Source organism: Puma concolor, chromosome B1, assembly GCF_028749965.1.
Source record: "Puma concolor isolate L17-30 chromosome B1, mPumCon1.1.hap2, whole genome shotgun sequence".
NCBI classification, from domain to species: Eukaryota; Metazoa; Chordata; class Mammalia; order Carnivora; family Felidae; genus Puma; species Puma concolor.
In genome coordinates this window covers 105,401,499-105,420,467 of record NC_141670.1, presented here as the reverse complement: position 1 = coordinate 105,420,467, position 18,969 = coordinate 105,401,499, and the positions used below count along the sequence as shown (strand labels likewise).

General features: G+C 37.8%; 1 long non-coding RNA gene across 14 annotated transcripts in view; it reads left to right on the top strand.

The window, feature by feature from the left end:
* The window catches only part of LOC112858613 (uncharacterized), a 235,018-nt gene that overhangs the window by 65,472 nt on the left and 150,577 nt on the right, over window positions 1-18,969 (top strand). For 8 of the 14 annotated variants that reach the window (XR_015250262.1, XR_003223406.2, XR_003223404.2 and 5 more), the window contains one exon: window positions 3,604-3,941. This is a non-coding gene — a long non-coding RNA (uncharacterized LOC112858613). Of the gene's footprint in view, window positions 1-3,603; window positions 3,942-18,969 lie in introns of those variants that run through there. The other 6 variants (XR_015250260.1, XR_015250256.1, XR_015250261.1 and 3 more) reach the window with 1 other exon arrangement.

The window sequence follows — 18,969 nt, the reverse complement described above, 5'->3', positions numbered from 1 at the left end:
AGGAGCTATCATTTCATTTTGTTTGTTTAACCAAGTATGGCCCTGAATTGTGAGCAGTTATCCAAAATTTTGGTTCAACATTGATTATTCAGTGACTATAGTTGAAGCACTGTGATAAAGTGCTGGAGACAAACAGATGTATAAGACAACATTCATGTCCTAATGGGATCATAGTCTAGTGGAAGATCTACAGATATGTATATATAAATATATATATTACACAGATAATTTAGAACTGTACATCAAGACTTTTAGCCTTTGGACTGATGAGGTCAGCGAAGATTTCTTGACATTTAAATGAATAAAAATTATCTAAGATAAAAAGTGTGGACAGAAAATTTCAGGCAAAGGATCAAGCAAAGGAAAGATTGTTGGGTTTACAAAACTGCATGTAATTTTGTCTTTTTGGAGCGTAATAGGGTGCATTGTGTTAGAAGAGAGAGAGGTGAAACAATGAGGGTCCTAGTGTGTGGTGTTAAAGGGCTTTTATTTGATCCTTTCCTAGATGAGAAGCCACTGAATGATATTTAAGGCAGACAGACATGGTCAGGGAGTGTATGTAGATTTGAGGAGGGCAGATTACGGTTGGGGAGGCCAGTTAACGAGCCATTACGATAGTATAGTTGTGAGAGATCCTGGAGCCTCAACAAGAGCAATAGATGCAGAAGGGTTTGGGAGGGAGGGTACTGAATTAATAAATATTTTAGGAGTAAAATGAGAAGAACTTAATGGTAAGAGGAAATAATGCCGAGGAAAGAGGAGAAACAATGGGTATGCCAAAACTGCCAATGCCATTGGGTGAAATGCCTGTGCTACTAGTTAAAATAGCTAAGATAAAGTAAGAAAATTTGGAGGTGGGGGCAAAATGGTCAATGCATTTCATCCATTAGGAGCACCCAAATCATCTCTTAATGGACATGTGGTTCACAGTTTGAGGGCAGGTTAAAGCTGGAAAGGAAGATTAGGAAATGATGTTGAAAACATTACTCAGAGAAAATATAGAAAATTAGAAGAGTGATGATCTGAGGATGGAATCATGGGGCAATAGAGTAGTTAGCTTATGAAAAAGGAAATATAATTATGTAAGAATTACATAATGACCAGAATTTTCAAAATAGAAACAGGAGTGAGTGTCGAAAGAGTCAAGTAGGGGCAATTAAGTGGCATGGGGGAAGTTCACTTAAGACTGAAGACCATGGGCATGGGTGGTTCAGTCAGTTAAGTGTGGACTCTTGATTTCAGCTCAGGTCATGATCTTGTGGGTTGTGAGCTCGAGTCCCACATTGTGCTCTGTGCTGACAGTGGGGAACCCGCTTGGTATCCTCTCTCTTCCTACCCACTCTTAAAATAAATAAATAAAAATTAAAAAAAAAAATACTGAAGACCAAAAACATCCTTTGGAAGTACCCCAGTAGCTGAGAATTCTTACGTGAAGTCCAAATAGGCTAAGGCCATTGGTAATGATAATGACGTGATAAAATCATAAATAAGGGTGGCTAATATTTATGAAGACTTGCCATACACTAGGCACAATTATAAACGTTTTATGTGACTTATCTCTAAGATTCTTCATTTGGACTTGAGTTTATTTTAGACCTAGTTTTCCAATGTCACCTGGAATTCTCTATGGTATGAAGTCCTCTTTGGTTCAGTTACATTGTTGGTTCTAACACATTTTGTTCTGTTTGGCTAGACTGAAGCATATGGTGACTAGTGCGGTTCTGCTTCCTACACTGTTTTGTTTCTCATTTTGAGTCAGGGGTTAAAGGATATCTCTCATTCATGAAATAAACACATAATGTTTTAGGTTCTGGAAATACAATGATGTACTGAAATGTTTTCAGATTTGAGGAGCTCTTGTTTAACTGTCAGAATTTTTACATTGTTTCTTTTCTCCTGAAACACATAATTCTGTTCCATTTACTCCACATAATTTTATCCTAATGTAATATATTTTTGCTTGAAAATCTTTTATTGATCAGCCTATTATACTTTACTCCAAAAAAGTGTATTAAAAAGACGCTTCAAATGTTAATGTTTCTGTATTATGTTGCATTATAATTATTGTTTTTACACAATTGATTAGTGCAAAATAATTACATTACAAATTTTGATAAATTACTAAACACAGAAAAGCTTTATTGAGAATAGATATCTTAACATAGATTTGTGTATTTTTTCAATTATTAAATTATTAATGAGAAATATCATATATTGCTCTATTGAGGCTGGTTTAAGCATCAGTTTATTCTTATATAGATCAGCATTTTTTTCAAACTTGTTGAACTTAGGACGCTTTTACACTCTTAAAAATTATTATTTAAAATTTTTTAAAAATGTTTATTCATTTTTGAAAGAGAGAGAGAGACAGAGCATGAGCAAGGGAGGGACAGAGAGAGGGAGAAACAGAACTTGAAGCAGGCTTCAGGCTCTCAGCTGTCAGCTCAGAGTCTGATGCGGGGCTTGAATTCAAGAACCTCGAGATCATGACCTGAGCCGAAGTCAGACACTTAACCCACTGAGCCACCCAGGTGCCTCTATGCTCTTTAAAAATCATTGAAGCCTCATGGGCAGGGGTGGCAGAGGCAGCAGGAGGACCTGCTGGTGACCTTCACTCTCTTGAATCACTTCCCTAGTCACCTGCCTGCCCCAGGAACCAGGGTGGACCCCTCACACCCAATACTGAGCTTTGATCCATTTTCTGATCCATTTTCTCAAGGGCTCCTTCCCCAAACAGGGCAGCCCTCTGATTTCCCCCTCATACCCTCTCCCCACACTCTCTTTTTAAGGCCACCTGGAATTTTAAAAAAGCAGCAGTGTTAGTTAGGATTGGGGGGCAGGATGGGCTTCTGATTTCCCAGAAGGCAGAGTAGGAATAAAGCTGGGGTGGCAGTCCTCTACCTACCTTACTTTCCCACCCCAGGAATTCCTGAGTGTCCAGGGCCTGAGTCAGAGGGAAGCCTCCCAGCCCATCACCATCCTGCAGGAAGACTAAGATGGAAAGACAGGGAAATAAAGAAGCATGTTGCTTTGCTGAAAAAAAATTATTGATACCCTCAAAGAGCTTTTGTTTATGTGGGTTTTATCAATATTTTCTGCATTAGAAATTAAAATTGAGAAATTAAAAATATTTATTTACTAATTAAAAAATAAAAGTCAGAAACCCATTACATATAACCATAACTAACATTTTTAAAGACATATTTTTAAAAAAATAGTGAAAATATTGGCATTATTTTTCATATTTGCAAATCTGATGCCTTACTTTACAAAGGCAACTGGGGAAGAGGGGTGGTGCCTGGGTGGCTTATTCAGTTAAGCATCCAGCTCTTGATTTTGGCTCAGGTCATGATCTCACAGTTGTGTGAGATCAAGTCCTGTGTTGGGCTCTATGCTGACAGTGTGGAGCCTGCTTGGGATTGTCTCTCTCTCTCTCTCTCTCTCTCTTTCTGTCTCTCTCCCTCTGCCCCTCCCCTGCTTGTGCTTACATGCATGGGCACGCCCTGTCTCTCTCAGAATAAATAAATAAACATTAAAAAAATAAAATAATTAAAAAACAGAAAGGCAACTGGGTTCTCATATCTACTTATGCATCTTTTGCAGTATGTTGTTCTGATTGAAACCTGTGAAGAAAATCTAGCTGCATGAAAATGTGTAGCTGGAAAAGGGAGGATTTGACGGACACCTGAAAGAATCTCAAGGACTCGTAGGTGTTTTTGGACTGCATTTTGAAAATGACTGATATAGATGTAAGTGCTAAAAAAGCTTTGTTCCCATAAAAGTAGGTGAAAATGGAAAGAATAGTGATAACAGCTACACACTTAAAAATATCCATTATACATGTTCCTGTTGTCAAATGCTATTTTCAATTGCTAACAATCAAGTCCTCTTCCAATTTTGTTGAAAAGTGATTTGAATTTGCAAACGAATTTGTTACTTGATCTTAGAGTCATTTATTTTCTCAATATTTGGGAAATACACCAAAAGGATCTTTTGAAGAATTAACAAATGGCAATTAATCAGGGATATTACTCTTTCTCTTAGACATACCCTATTTGGGTTTTTAACATAGAAAGCATTGGAAAAATGGAAGTGTTGTCAATTTCAATACAGCTTTAATAATAGAGTGTGCTAATGTAAAATGTTTGTATGTAGTGACAATAGCATATGTGTGTGTGTGTGTGTATCCCACCCCACCCTACTCCCACTACTTAATTGTTGGGAGTTCCAATTAGTTTATTCAATTCATTGAAAATGTCAAGTCAGGGCTCCTGGGTGGCTCAGTCAGTTAAGCGTCCAACTCTTGGTTTCAGTTCAGGTCATGATCTCACAGTTTGTGGGTTTGAGACCCATATCAGGCTCTGTGCTGACAGCACGGAGACTGCTTGGGATTCTCTCTCTCCCCTCTTTTTCTGCCTCTACCCCATTCATGTGCACTCTCCCACTCTCCAAATAAATAAACTTTAAAAAAAGAAGAAAAAGAAAATGTCAAGTCAATCATTTACATCAGATTTAGTCTTTTAGTCATTTAAAAAAAAAGTAAGCTCAAATAAATGTGTTAATATTCATGCTCTTGACAAGCATCTCATGTAGGAATTCTAATTCTCAACTAGGCAAATGAATAGTTTGAGAACCAGAGATGAATCCTTGTGTAGGGTCACATATGGATGAGTTTATAACTTGGACATGAGCTTTCCTTCCTCAATATTTGTCTCCAAAGCTCCTTTTGCTTCACTTCCACAGGGCTCTCTTTTGAAAGTATGAATTCTTAGAAAAAAGTTGGCAAATAGGTAGAGCCATTATGGAAAATAGAGTAGCAGTTCCTCAAAAAATTAAAGATAGAACTACCATTTAAAATTTTTTTTTCAATGTTTTTATTTATTTTTGGGACAGAGAGAGACAGAGCATGAACGGGGGAGGGGCAGAGAGAGAGGGAGACACAGAATCGGAAACAGGCTCCAGGCTCCGAGCCATCAGCCCAGAGCCTGACGCGGGGCTCGAACTCACGGACCGCGAGATCGTGACCTGGCTGAAGTCGGACACTTAACCGACTGAGCCACCCAGGCGCCCCTAGAACTACCATTTAGTTCAGCAGTTCCACTTCTGGGTATGTATGCAAAGGAAATGAAATCAGTAGTCTAAGAGATAGCTGCACCCTCATCGTTCATTGCAGCATTATTCACAATAGCCAAGATATGGAAACAACCTAAGTGTCCACTGATGAGTGGATAATGGATAAAGAAAAGTATATATACACAGTGGAATATTATTCATCCATAAAATGAAGGAAATCCTGCCATTAGCAACAATATGAATGCACTTGGAGGACATTATGCTAAGTGAAATAAGCCAGATACAAAAAGACAAATACCATATGATTTCATTTATATGTATAATCTAAGAAAGTTCAACTTAGAGAGCTTGAGAATAGAACAATGGTTTCCAGGGCTTTGAGGAGATATTGGTCAACGGGTACCATTTTCAGTTATGAGATGAATAAGTTCTGGGAATCAAATTTACAGCCTGGTGATTATAGTTAATAACACTGTATTGTTTACTTGAAATTTGCTAAGAGAGAGGATTTTGCATTCTCAACCTCCCCTCCCCCCCCCCCCCCCCCCCACACACACACAGAAGGTAACTGAGCTGATGGATGTGTTAACTTGATTGTGGTAATTCTTTCACAATATGTACATATGTGAAATCATCACGTTGTATGCCCCAAATATGTAAAATTTTTGTTTGTCAATTACATCTCAGTAAATGTGGGGGAAAAAAGAAAACAGTTGATGGGGAGAATAAAAATGACCATCACTGTGACTGTGTCCAGAATAAATTTGAATTCAGATATTTTGGCCAAATAGCACAAGTTCCTGCCCACATTTTACATTAAGAGAAATATCTAAAAGATAGGGAAGACGCTAAACTCATGCTGTGGGTTGATGGTGATTCAATTAAAGGAGGCTGCACTAACACTAATATTCCATTTTTGCTTTGAAGAGTTTGTCTTCTTGATGGTTTTTATATCCTATGAAACTCTCCATGTTAAGATTTGGCATCAATGAGAGGTAGGCTTTTCTTTCATGAAGTGAGAAAAGGGTAATTTTGAAAAGAGAGTGAGAAATGAGGACTGGCATTTATGCCTAATCTTAGGCAGGTTTTCAGGCAGATCTGTTTTGGGAAAGGAGACGTGGAATTGGAAGTTCTGGTATCTGAGTCCCTAAAGACTACTTTTACTCATGTACTTCTTTGGAAATTGTTTGTGTACACCCAGGAATACATCTGCCCTAGTTTGAAGAATGCTATTACACAGTACAGACGTGGTCCCTGACCCTACTGAATTATATACGATGTTGTGGAAAATGCAGACAAGTAAAACAGACACAGAAAAACAAACCCACCATTACAATAGTGTGTGATGAGGAAAGTATGGGCACTATGAGAACATCAATGAGGTGCTCCCAAGCTGGGCTGGGGGTCAAGAAAGTCTTTTGCAAGAAGATGACATTCAAACTGAGACATGGGAGTTAAGGGTAATATATCCAGGTGAAAAAGGTGGAAAAGAGGGAAAGAAGGAAGAGTGTGCACAAAACACAAAGGCCAGGAAAAGGAGCTCAGTGTGGCCGGAGCAGAGAGGGATAGGGTGGGAGCAGGGGGATACACAGCAGGCAGGCAAGGAGGAAGGTGGAAGATGATGAGGCAGGGGCCAGCCTTGAGAGGATCTGAAAGTCATATGCAGGACTTGGAATTTCACCTGGGGTAAATGGGAGCCCCTGGAGGTTAGGCAGGTAAAGAAAATCATCATATTTGTGCATTTGCACTTGTTAAACAGGGAGAGTGACAAATCCTGAGAACAGCCGCTACTCAATACGTTCTTGTTTGAGGTTTTCAGCTTTTCTGACTTCTTGGGAGTTTTCCGTGGTTTTCCTTAGGAGAATTTTTTTTTAATAGAAAGCATTCCAATCATGATTTCACAATATCACATACTTTAAATGCATAGCAAAAAATAACAGCCACAGAACAGAAGATCATTCTTTTGTCTCCTGTGTGGGCTGCAAAACTAATTTCCCTTTTCCTTCAGGCCACAGAATTCTTCTATTCTCTTTTGAAGCATTGATCTAGGGGAAAACTGAATATGCTACATATTTTACTGAACTTCAGGACAGTCTTAATACGGATTATCTCTCAGTTATGGAGACTGGATCCACACCATTGCGTGTGAAACACCATCCCAGGCACTGCGGTAACTTTTAATCCTGACATCACAGGTGCAAATACTTGCCATCTGGACAAAACTGATACTTTCATTAATGATTCTTTAAACTTTCTATTACCCTTACTTAAAATGACTTTCAGGGTGCCTGGGTGGATCAGTAGGTTTAGCGTCTGACTTCGGCTCAGGTCATGATTTCACGGTTCGTGAGTTCAAGCCTCACAGGGGCTTTGTGCTTTCAGTGTGGAGCCTGCTTTGGATCCTGTGTCCTCCTCTCTCTGCACCCCGCTCCCCACTCACACTCTGTCTCAAAAATAAATAAACATTAAAAAAAATAAAATTATTTTCAATAAAACTGTTTAGAGCAAACCCAAAAACTAATAATGCTCTAGTCAGGATTAACTCATTTATGATGTGCATATTGTGAAGGATTTTTAAATTTTTTAAATGTTTATTTTTTGAGAAAGAGAGAGACAGAGCATGAGCAGGGGAGGGGCAGAGAGAGAGAGAGGAGGACACAGAATCTGAAGCAGGCTCCAGGCTCTGAGCTGTCACCACAGGGCCCGACACGGGGGTCCAACTCTAGAACCGTGAGATCATGACCTCAGCTGAAGTTGAATGCTCCAGATTGAAGGGCAAATGAATTGGAATATTTTTCCTTGAATTGATACCAAAGAAGAAGGAACTTCCATGCTTTTTTGAGATATTGAAAGCATATGTGAAGAAATTCTAGTTGATTAGATAAAAATGGCTTTACTAAAGCCATGTTTGCAAGAATTTAGAACCTGAGATAAAGGCAGTAAATGGCCTTACACCACACAGCATGTGCATCCATGTGAAATCTGTATTCATAGTAAAATATGAGAAAAATGAGGAGAGATATTTTATAGAGTGGTAACAAATAGCTTGAAACTGTATCCAACCTGGTAGTCAGACCCACTCCTATCTATGCTGATTTTGTTAACAGTATTTGTGTCATAGGTCATTTTTTGGCATCATCTGGTGAAACCACCTCCATTGACCCTCACCGGGTTTGTAATTCTTGGTGTCTACTTTCATATAGTGGCATTGGATCCTTCAAATTTTGGGACAGGGAAGTTATGTCTCCTGGAGATGTAGCCCTGAGGTTTAGTTTGATGTTCTCATAACTGGAAATGAATTCTGCCAGAAGGTATATAGTCTTGATGTCTGTAGTTAAATATGTAGTCTCTTCATTCTGCAGCCTTATCTCTTACTTATCTTATTGATAGATTATCCCTATAGACCTAGGATTAGCTAAGGGCTTTTTTCCTACATCCTGTTTTTTACTGGAAATAATCAAATCAGTTCCATTGCACAAATATTTACTAAGCTAGATTCAAGACACTGTGTGGAGTGCCACAGAAATCCTGAGATGGGAAAACAAGATCATTGGCATCAAATATTCCATAACTTGGTAAATAATTTTTTTTGGTAAATGATTTTAATACAGAGTAAAGTTAATGCCCTAAGATTCATACAAATTACTGAAAAATAAGGCAGAGGTCACATCTGGGTTAGAAGATGAAGAAAGCTTAATGGAGTGAGAACACAATGTTTGAGATTTGTCTACATGAAGGAAAAAAGAACAGTAATGTGTACTGAGTTCCTTTGCTGGATTATCTCATTTAAAGCTCAAGCTATAGCTTCGAGGTAAGAATTATGTACATTTTAAAGATTATGAAACAGGACTTGAAAACTTAAATAATTTGCCCACAATTACACATTTGATGAGTAGGAATTTGAATGCAGTGAGTCCAAAGCTCAAAGCTTGTCTTTCCACTATGCTGAGCTGTTTTTAAGTGGCAGGAAGGAAAGAAAGCCTTAGAAGGAAGAAGGCACAGATCCTATTTAGAGAGGCAACCAAGTTTGGAACATGTGGAACATTAGGGAAAGTAGTAGGAAGTAAGATTGGGAATGTGTGCCAGGCCTGTTATTAGTAGGATCCTGTATAATATAGTAGCCTATATTAGTAGGATCTTGAATACCAGGGTGAAAATGCTAATATGATGGGCAAAGATGAGACTTTAAAGATTTTAGAGCCACGGAGTTGAGAGCTGCAGATAAGGAAAAATAATCTGTCAGCTGTGCTGAGGATGGACAGGAAAAGAGAAGATCCTCTCCCTCTTCTGTTATGGAACTTCAGTTAAAAGTAATAAGGGCAAAAAAAAAAAAAAGTAATAGGGGCATAAGCAAAATGGAGGAAATGAGGATCAGAGGAGAGAGAGAGAACACAGAAATTTTTTACTTGATGACCGCTAGAATTTAAGGGAAGAAGAAAGAAGAGTTGAAAATGACGCAGTAGTTATGAACATGAAAGTAAGAAAAAATCGAATTCCTATTACCTGAAAACCAAAGAAGAATCTCTTTTGGGGAAGAAAGTTGTTAAATTGGTTTAGCATAAGCTGAATTTATGGTTCAGATAGGAAAGCTGGGGAATAACAGCCAACAAACAGCTGAGAATGCGAGTCTGAAGCTCCAGAAAGAAGCCTGGGCAGGGATGTAGATTTAGGGACATCTGTGTGGAAATGATGAGTGAGGTTGGGAAGTGAATACGATCCTTGAGGAAAGATCCAGAGAAGAGAGGAACCTGGAAAATAAAGACAGGAGGCAGTTGATTATTAAGCTCTCTCAAACATAATAGAAAACACTGTATCTGAATTATTCGTGTAGATCCTGCAAAGGCAAAAATTTTCTTCCATACTTACAGATTTCAGCCATTTGCTAAAAATACAGGCTCCAAAGAACATATTTCAACTGATAATTCCCCTTTGTGATTTAGTCCTCTTCTGAGCTTCATCTTTTACTATTGCTTTAATAAAGATTTGTGATGTCAAGGATAAAAATGAATCCTTTTGAGAGAGTAGAGCATGTTTAATATATATTTAATACTGAAGTTCATCAGAGATGTTTTGACATATGTTTTGACTCCTTAGGTACGACTTCAAAACACCTTAAACTTGTTTCAGCTTCATGTTAGATTAAAAGCTTGAATATATATATATATATATATATATATATATATATATGTATATATATATATATATTCATTACTTACTAACAGTGATGAGCAAAGTATGTGGTAGAAATGATATAAAAGGGAACATTAGAGGACCATAGTAAAAACAGGATAATAATAAAAACATAGTTTAGATAACTTTTTCTCCACTTTCCTTTTTTCCTCTTAAATATGCTATTCTTTTAAAATATTAGGACTCAGTGATGTGTGTTTTAAGAAACACAACTTGGTGGAAATATATATTAAACATATGACTTAGAAGTGTTAATTTATATTTAAAGAAAAACATTTGCTTTATAAATTTATTTAACATTTAAGTATTTATTGGCAGATCCTTAATTATTTTATAGAGACAGATGGGGTTCTGAGGCTTAAAACAACACTAACACTGGGCGTCTGGATGGCTCAGTCAGTTAAGCGTCTGACTGTTGATTTCAGCTCAGGTCGCAATCTCGCAGTTCATGAGTTCAAGCCCCGTGTTGGGCTCCGTGCTGATAGTGCAGAGCCTGCTTGGGATTCTCTCTCTCTCCCTTTCTCTCTGCCCTTCCCCTGTTTGCTTTCTAACTCTCTCTAAAAAGTAAATAAACATTTAAAAATAAAATTAAAACAAAATAAAATAAAATAAACCAACACTAACACAAAACAGCTTCAGTGGAAGCTATTCTGGCCTGCCAGTGTGTGACCTCATGTTTCCAAAACCCATGCTAACTGTACCACCACAGCTTGTGTCTCTCTCCCTGATCTGTTCTCCAGCTTCTTCTCCCACCCTTGGATTGTTTGGCTTGTCAGCTAGATTCCTTTCAGCATCTCCTCCTGTTTCTATAATGAACGTCTTTCTGAATAGCCTTTATATTTGGCTCTGGTTGTTGAAATCTAGGTTATTTTTTTTCTTTCTAGGTTATTATTCAGCTTTCTCTATGGTTAGATCTTAGCTGCTCAAATTCTGACTTCTGTGTTGGCCCCCATTCAGAATGACCGCACACAAGGAATTTAACTTCCCTCATTCCAAATGTAGGGGAGGGGAAAAATCTTTTTCTTTACCCATCTTGGGTTCTCTGACTGAAGCCATATGAATTAGACTAATAAAAGACAGATTAACAGAAGAAAAACAACACAGAAGTGTGTTGACATGTGCATTGTGCATACACAGGGGAGCACTTAACAATGAGTAACTCAAAGGGTGGTTAGAACTTGGGCTTTTATAGCATCTTAACAATAGGAGGATACATTTTTAGAGAAGTGACAAGACAAAGGAAAAGGACTGTGGCAAATTGTGGGAAGGAAAATACATGGAGAAACTAATGGTGTGTGTAAGGGATAGTTTTAGATTTGTTGTATAGATTCCTCTGGTGCCATTTCTGGACTGAAAAGGGTCTAGAGTTATCTTCAGTAATTAGCTTTCTGTCCTTGCTAGTAGAGAACTTATGCCCTGCTTTTAAACAAATAGGGGGAGGGAAAGGAGCTTTTCTTGTATCTGCTTCTCAATTGTTTTCAACATATCTAGGGGGCAGCATATTCTGCTACCCTTCACAAGCTTTCAGCTGGGGCTTAAAAGTTACTGTTAGTTGAACATAAATCATTAAATTTATCTGGAATTAGATGTAAGTTAATGAGAAGTTCAGGTTTGATTACATTATTTTTACTTTCAACTTTTCAAGTTATAACTACTCCTTGTCTTAAAAAGAATCATCTGGGGTGTTTGGTAACTTAAACCAGGTCTCTTCCTGGAGATTCTAATTCAGTGGGTCTCAAATGGGGCCTTGGATTTTATATTTTTAACTGGAACCCCAGATCCTTGGTATTCAAAATGTGGACCAGGTACCAGCAGCATTGCTATTATCTGGGAACTTAGTTGAAATGCAGACTCTGGGAACCCACCTCTATCTCAATTCAAATCAGAATTTGAATTTAATAATGATCTCAGGTATTCATACAAGTTTGAAAAGCATTGCTTTAAATCAGTGGTTTTCAAACAATGGCTCCAGACCAACAGCATCAGCATCACCAGGGAATTTATTGGAATTACAAATTCTCAGGCCCCACCCTATACCTACTAAATCAGAAACTATGGGATTGGAGCCTAGCAATCTGTGTTTTAGAGCCTTTCACGTAATTCTTATGCTTGCTAAAGTTTGAGAACCATTTTTGTACGTGATCCTTATCATTGGGGAAGATGGAGACACACAATCTAATCCCACATAGACTATTTAAATCAGGAGTAGCAACTTCATACATTAGAATCACTTTTTAAAAAATGCTCATGGTGGGGCGCCTGAGGCTCAGTTGGTTAAGTGTCCAACTTTTGATTTTGGCTCAGGTCATGCTCTCATTGTTTGTGAGTTCAAGCCCCACATCGGGCTCTGTGCTGAAAGTGCAGAGCCTGCTTAAGATTCTCTCTCTCCTTCTCTCTCTGCCCCTCCCCTTCTCTCTCTCTCTCTCTCTCTCTAAATAATACACTTAAAAAAAAATAAAAAAAAACCCATGCATGGCGAGCTACATGATATACCAGTTGAATCAGAATCTCTGGGATGTTGGGGCGCCTGGGTGGCGCAGTCGGTTAAGCGTCCGACTTCAGCCAGGTCACGATCTCGCGGTCCGTGAGTTCGAGCCCCGTGTCAGCCTCTGGGCTGATGGCTCAGAGCCTGGAGCCTGTTTCCGATTCTGTGTCTCCCTCTCTCTCTGCCCCTCCCCTGTTCATGCTCTGTCTCTCTCTGTCGCAAAAATAAATAAACGTTGAAAAAAAAAATTTAAAAAAAGACTCTCTGGGATGTGGATGTTTTTTAATGTTTATGTATTTATTTTTGAGAGAGAGAAAGAGAGGAAGGGCACACCTGTACATGAGCATGTGTGTCTGTGCATGTGTGAGCAGGGGAGGGTCAGAGAGAAAGAGAATGAGGGACAGAGAATCCCCAGTCAGGCTTTGTGCTGTCAGCACAAAGCCCCACACAGGACTCAAACTCATGAAACAAACTCACGACCGGAGTGCAAATCAAGAGTCAGATGCTTAACAAACTGAACCACCCAGGTACCCATTGGGATGTGATTTTTTAAATATTCCAATTGTAATATCCAGGTTGGGTTGAAAGATGTCTGCCTTAAATTGTCAGTAAATCTATTAGCCAGTGTTGCAGATAAATGGAATTCTAGCATCCTTTCACTTTTTACTGTCAGATCTGACACATTTGCCTGGTGTGCTCTAGTACTTGTTAGGAGATATGCCTTATGACTCTCTCACTCGTTCACATCTTGCTGGGTATACCAAGAATGCAAAGCCATGACTACTTTTTCCATGGGCCATTATTTTCAGGGAACATCATTGAGGAATGAAGTAATGTTTCCTTCTTGCTGTGCCATAAGAAATAGTCTTGTATTTCTGACCCACAAGTCTCATATCTTCTTCCAATACTTATGAAATAGTTTCAGGCAAACTTACTAGCTTATGAGTAGGGTAAGATCAAATCTCAGATCTATAGTAATCCGTACCAACCTATTCCCAGTACTCTGGCCTCTTCTGTTACATCTTGATCTTTAGACCACAATGGGGCATAGATGCCTGGCCTAGTCATATATTTCATTCTTGCCTACATCTGGGACTGTCCCTCTTGTTGCTGTTGTCTACTCAGGATAGGGCTCTCCTAATGGCAGTTTTACTCCAGAGACTTTCTGCCTGTAATTGTCTGCCTTTGGCTACAAACTAGACCAGTCTAGGCCCCAGAAGAGGACAAAAATATATGGTTTTAAAGCATATAAATTTTTTGTATTAATAATAATAATATCATACATATTTATAACATGGTAGAACTATCACTCTACTTTCATAAAGATCTTATTTGATCTATTTTTATTCCATATTTCATAACTAGCCTGGCATCTTGCATATAATAGGCATTCATTATTTATTTCTTTGAACAAATGAATGAAAACACTCATGAACTTAGATATGATGAATAGAGGAAAAAGAAAATTCTGTGTTTGTGGACATAGGTAATGTAATGTACCTTACCTCTTTGATGAAAGTACCTGAACTGTATTAATTGTTCTTTGTCATCATTCTTTTTGTAATTATAATCATCATCATCATTTATGTTGAGTTCATATATTGTGTTGTTTCATTAGATTGATTTTATTTTCCTTAAAAAACATCCATACTGCAAGACAAATGTATGTTATCAAGTCAATCAATAGCCTTTATTGATTATCTACCTTAATTCATGCCTTGCTTGTTGTCTTGTCCTTTTGGATTGTCTTCTCATCTTGTCTCTTTGGAATATGTAAAGTTAATCCTTCCGGTAACTTGCTGATAACATGTCCTGAGAAAAAATGAGGGGAGATTTATAATTACAGGGCAGCACATCTGCTGTTCGGGCTTATTGGTGCTTCCAGACAAATCAATTCTGTCCCTCTTGCCACTCAGGGAGACCCTGCTGGGCTTCGTTACTCTCATGATAGGTCCATCCCTTAAATCATATCTAGGAGTGGCTTTCTGATGCTCGGGGGCAGCTAGGGAAGGGAGATTTTCGGAAATGGGAATATTCAATTAATCTACAATGGTAGATTGGTTTGAAGAGGATGGAAGACTTAAAGATGACCTGGCTTTAGCCTGGCTCTCTTTGATTATTCTCCACCTCTCAGTTCTGTCCTCAGGTGAGTTTGGTTATCCTAGCGGGGCACTACAATTATAGGATTATTGTTAAAAATAAAAATGGGAGTAGAGCAATGAAAGAAAATTTGATTAATAAACATAGTCTTAAGTCTCCCTTAATTGTCAGTAGTAGAATTTTGCTTTCCATGAATAGCCTGAATAAAGATGTCAGATCTCCCCTTTATGTTTTCATATCAGAGAGAAAAGAAGTAGGCATTGAATGGGCTTATGAGGAGTCCAGCTAGGTATCCTGTCATCAGCTTCCTCCTGCAGAAGTTTGCTTCTACTCAGGAAACAAAGATTATGCCCAGTGACTTCTAAGAACATCTCACAGATTTAAATTAAAGACGACAAAATCTTTGGCCATTTTCAGATAATATACTTTGCTCTTTTGTTGTTATAACACATGGAAATAGACAGAGGTTCAGATTTCTTTAGAAGTCGCTTTCAGTAGGGGTGCCTCGATGGCTCAGTCAGTTAAGCATCCAACTTTGGCTCAGGTCATGATCTTGCAGTTTGTGAGTTAGAGCCCCACATCAGGTTCTGTGCTGACAGCTTGGAGCCTGGAGTCTGCATCAGATTCTGTCTTCCTCTCTCTCTGCCCCTACCCCCCTCACACTCTGTCTCTCTCTCTCTCTCTCTCTCTCAAATATAAATAAACATTAGGAAAGGAATTTAAACGTCCTTTAAGTTGCCATTGGGAACATGAGTATTTTTGAAAAGTGTAAAAAAGTGCATTTTGGATATATGGATTCCATACTGTGAAGGGGAAGGATAAAAAAGGGCTAAGTATTGTTTACGCTAGCCATATTTGCCTGTGTTTGAAAGGCTGTTCTCAGCATGCTCTTTCTTCATATCTCATCTAATTGCCATTTTAAGTGATCAGTTTCCAATTTCACATGATATTGTGTTATAACAATACGTTTGTGTTTCAGATATGTTAAACACTTCTCATGTTCTCAGTGCATAATTAAGCATGACTTCCCGTTCAGTTTTGATGGTTTCTGATATATTTTCATTAGAACTGAGATAAGGTGTTTGTAATAGTTCTGTTTAAAGTTTTTGTGTAAAAACATTTATAACTTTTTGTGGGGCGCCTGGGTGGCGCAGTCGGTTAAGCGTCCGACTTCAGCCAGGTCACGATCTCACGGTCCGTGAGTTCGAGCCCCGCGTCAGGCTCTGGGCTGATGGCTCAGAGCCTGGAGCCTGTTTCCGATTCTGTGTCTCCCTCTCTCTTTGCCCCTCCCCCGTTCATGCTCTGTCTCTCTCTGTCCCAAAAATAAATAAAAAAAAAACGTTGAAAAAAAAAACATTTATAACTTTTTGTAGTAAAAAAAAAAAAGGTATTCAGAATGTGTTGGTAAAATATGCTAACTTAAAAAAAAAGAGTTTGTATCAAAGGTAATTTACAGGGCATCAAGGCCATATTTACCATCAAAATTCTATTGTTAAATTTTAATTTCAAAAAAAGTGACAAACTAGAATTTTAGAAAAAAAAGTGCTGAGAACTGATGTCTGAGAAAGACGATATATGATATCCGTGAACTTTATTATAACTGGATGTTAGGAGGAAATTTAGAGATATTTTGTGAACAAAACTTGACATTTTAAGGTTATGTACAGGAAGGTAAATTCTAACATGTGAATGTGAAAAATCTTTAAAAATTTGAACCTTGGAGATAAGACAAATGTATTCATAATACAGTGAAAGACTAGGAGGAAATGAACCAAATTGTAATTGGTTTAAGCTTTTATATGAAGACTTCTATGTGAATCAAATATTTGATTATTTAATTTTAATGGCTAAACTTAAAACAATGTGTTTCCATTAATACTTGTTTCATTTTAGTAACACCTTCTAGTTATCAGCACATCTGTACTGAGTGTCTAGTATCCATGGTTAGTGCTAGGTTCTCTACGGGACTGGATCTAGAGGTAAATATGAGAAGAACCCTGTCCTCAGGAGAAATAGAAAAATACATCAACATTTAAGTAGAACTGATTAACTAGAGTAGTACTTCTCAAGTTATTTTGATATCAGGACTCCTTGAGACTCTTAAAAATTATTGAAGATCTCAAAGAACTTTAGTTTGTATAGCTCATATCTACCAATATTTACACATTGGAAATTAACACTGAGAAAATTTAAAATGCAAACATACAACAATAATACATTTCTTAGCAGGATGACAGTTTTATCCATGTCATGTAGCCTCTGGAAAACTTGACTATTTGTACACTTGTGAAAAAATTAGAGTGAACAAGGCAAATAATGTCTTAGCATTATTAAGAAAATATTCTTTACTTTATGAAGTCTCCGAAAGGATCATGAGGACCCCGGCAGACCATACATCGGCAATCACTGAACTAGAGATCAAGATGTTTGGAGTTCTGGTGGCTATGTAAACAAAATGCCAAAATTACAGAGAGGGAGAGCAATTTATATCAGTTAGTACTGAAAATGATCAATACCACATTGTTACTATTACTCTCCAATGAAGTCTAGATTATGATAAAAAGCAAGTAGTTAAAATAAATAGCAGTACTAGTTTTTGCCAAAGTTCATGAAATGAAAGCATTCCCCTGCCACCTGGTGGCAATGTATCCTAATTAGGGATTGAATACGTTTTTTAATGGTGCACAATTAACAATGCATTTTAAGTGCAGATTTAGAATTGAATGTAGAATCTGTTCATCAAACAGTATAAAATCAAACTTGGAACCTCTGAAACATGCCAATTTACACTAAACAGTTCCCTAATGCAATAAAAGCAACAAGATTAAAAACCAACCGTGTTTTCAAGAACCAGTACTTCTGCAAGATTTTCTCACTGCTTTGAATATAGTTGGAGCTCAGTATTTCAGGGTGGCAAGAAAGGAGCTTTCCTTGTTTATCTCTAATGCATTTTCTCACTGCCTAGAAAAAAGGAGACAGAAAGAAGGGTCTGCAACTCTGACCACAATCATATTTGTAGATTCAGTCTGAGGCGTTGAAAATATACCTCACAAAAAGTCAGGAAAATGAGCTCACTGATTCACACTCCATTTAGGAATGTATGTTGCTGTAGCAAATGAAGCTCTCTGGTACATGGATACCTGGATAGAGAAGTATGGGAGTTGATGGAAGGCCAAAAGAACTTTGATCCTGAGAAGTATGTTAGGATTATATGGATTTACCTAAGACTACTCCCCTCCACCCCCTCTTTTATACATTATGTCCACATATCTATACTTTTCAATAGGACAGTAAAATAGATTTTATCCTTCTACTGGTTAGTTTTGGGTTTTTGTGAATCAATAACTCATTATTTCCATAAGCTTTTAACATACTTCCCAATATTTGGAAATATGATATGGCATAGTGCAGTGATCATCAGCTTGGAGGTATATGACTTTCCAAGATACCTAAGCATGAATGGTTTGAAGACAATAAATTTCCCGATACTTTACTTCCATATGTAGTATCTCCCCAAAATGGATCTGCTAGGAAACAAGCCTATATTTACAAAAGCTCCAGTTCCACTTTATTAAAGGATATACAAAGGAGCATTGCCTGAAGATTGAACCTGTCTGGGTGCCTTTCAAAGGGAAGCCTCCTGCAATGATTAATCACAGCACCATGAACCTACAGGGCTTTGAGTCTTTCCTGAATTTATATATATTTCTGTTAAAGATAAAGCCTGGGGTGGAAGCTAGTACTTTTGGTAGTTAAGAATGGGGTGAATTCAGATATATGGTATATAGACGGTAAGGGAATAATATCAATTTCTATTTAAACAACTTTGTTTCTTTCATCTCCTGACCATTTTTTAAAAAACTGATGGCTTCTGAGGAAGAGTCCATTGAGGAAAAAGTAGATAGGCCATCAGTAACAAGTTTTAAATGCTTAAAGGTGGTCTTTTCTATGCATTTGAATAATGGAAATCCTTTTCTACTCTTCTCAGTATTATTCTCTAGTACCTGAAAGCACCCAAGAATGGCCAAAGAATATAGAGTAGGAAAACTTTTTGCTAAGTTCATTTATTTATTTTGAGAGAGAGAGAGACAGAGAGAAAGCAAATGTGCCTGTGCACGCAC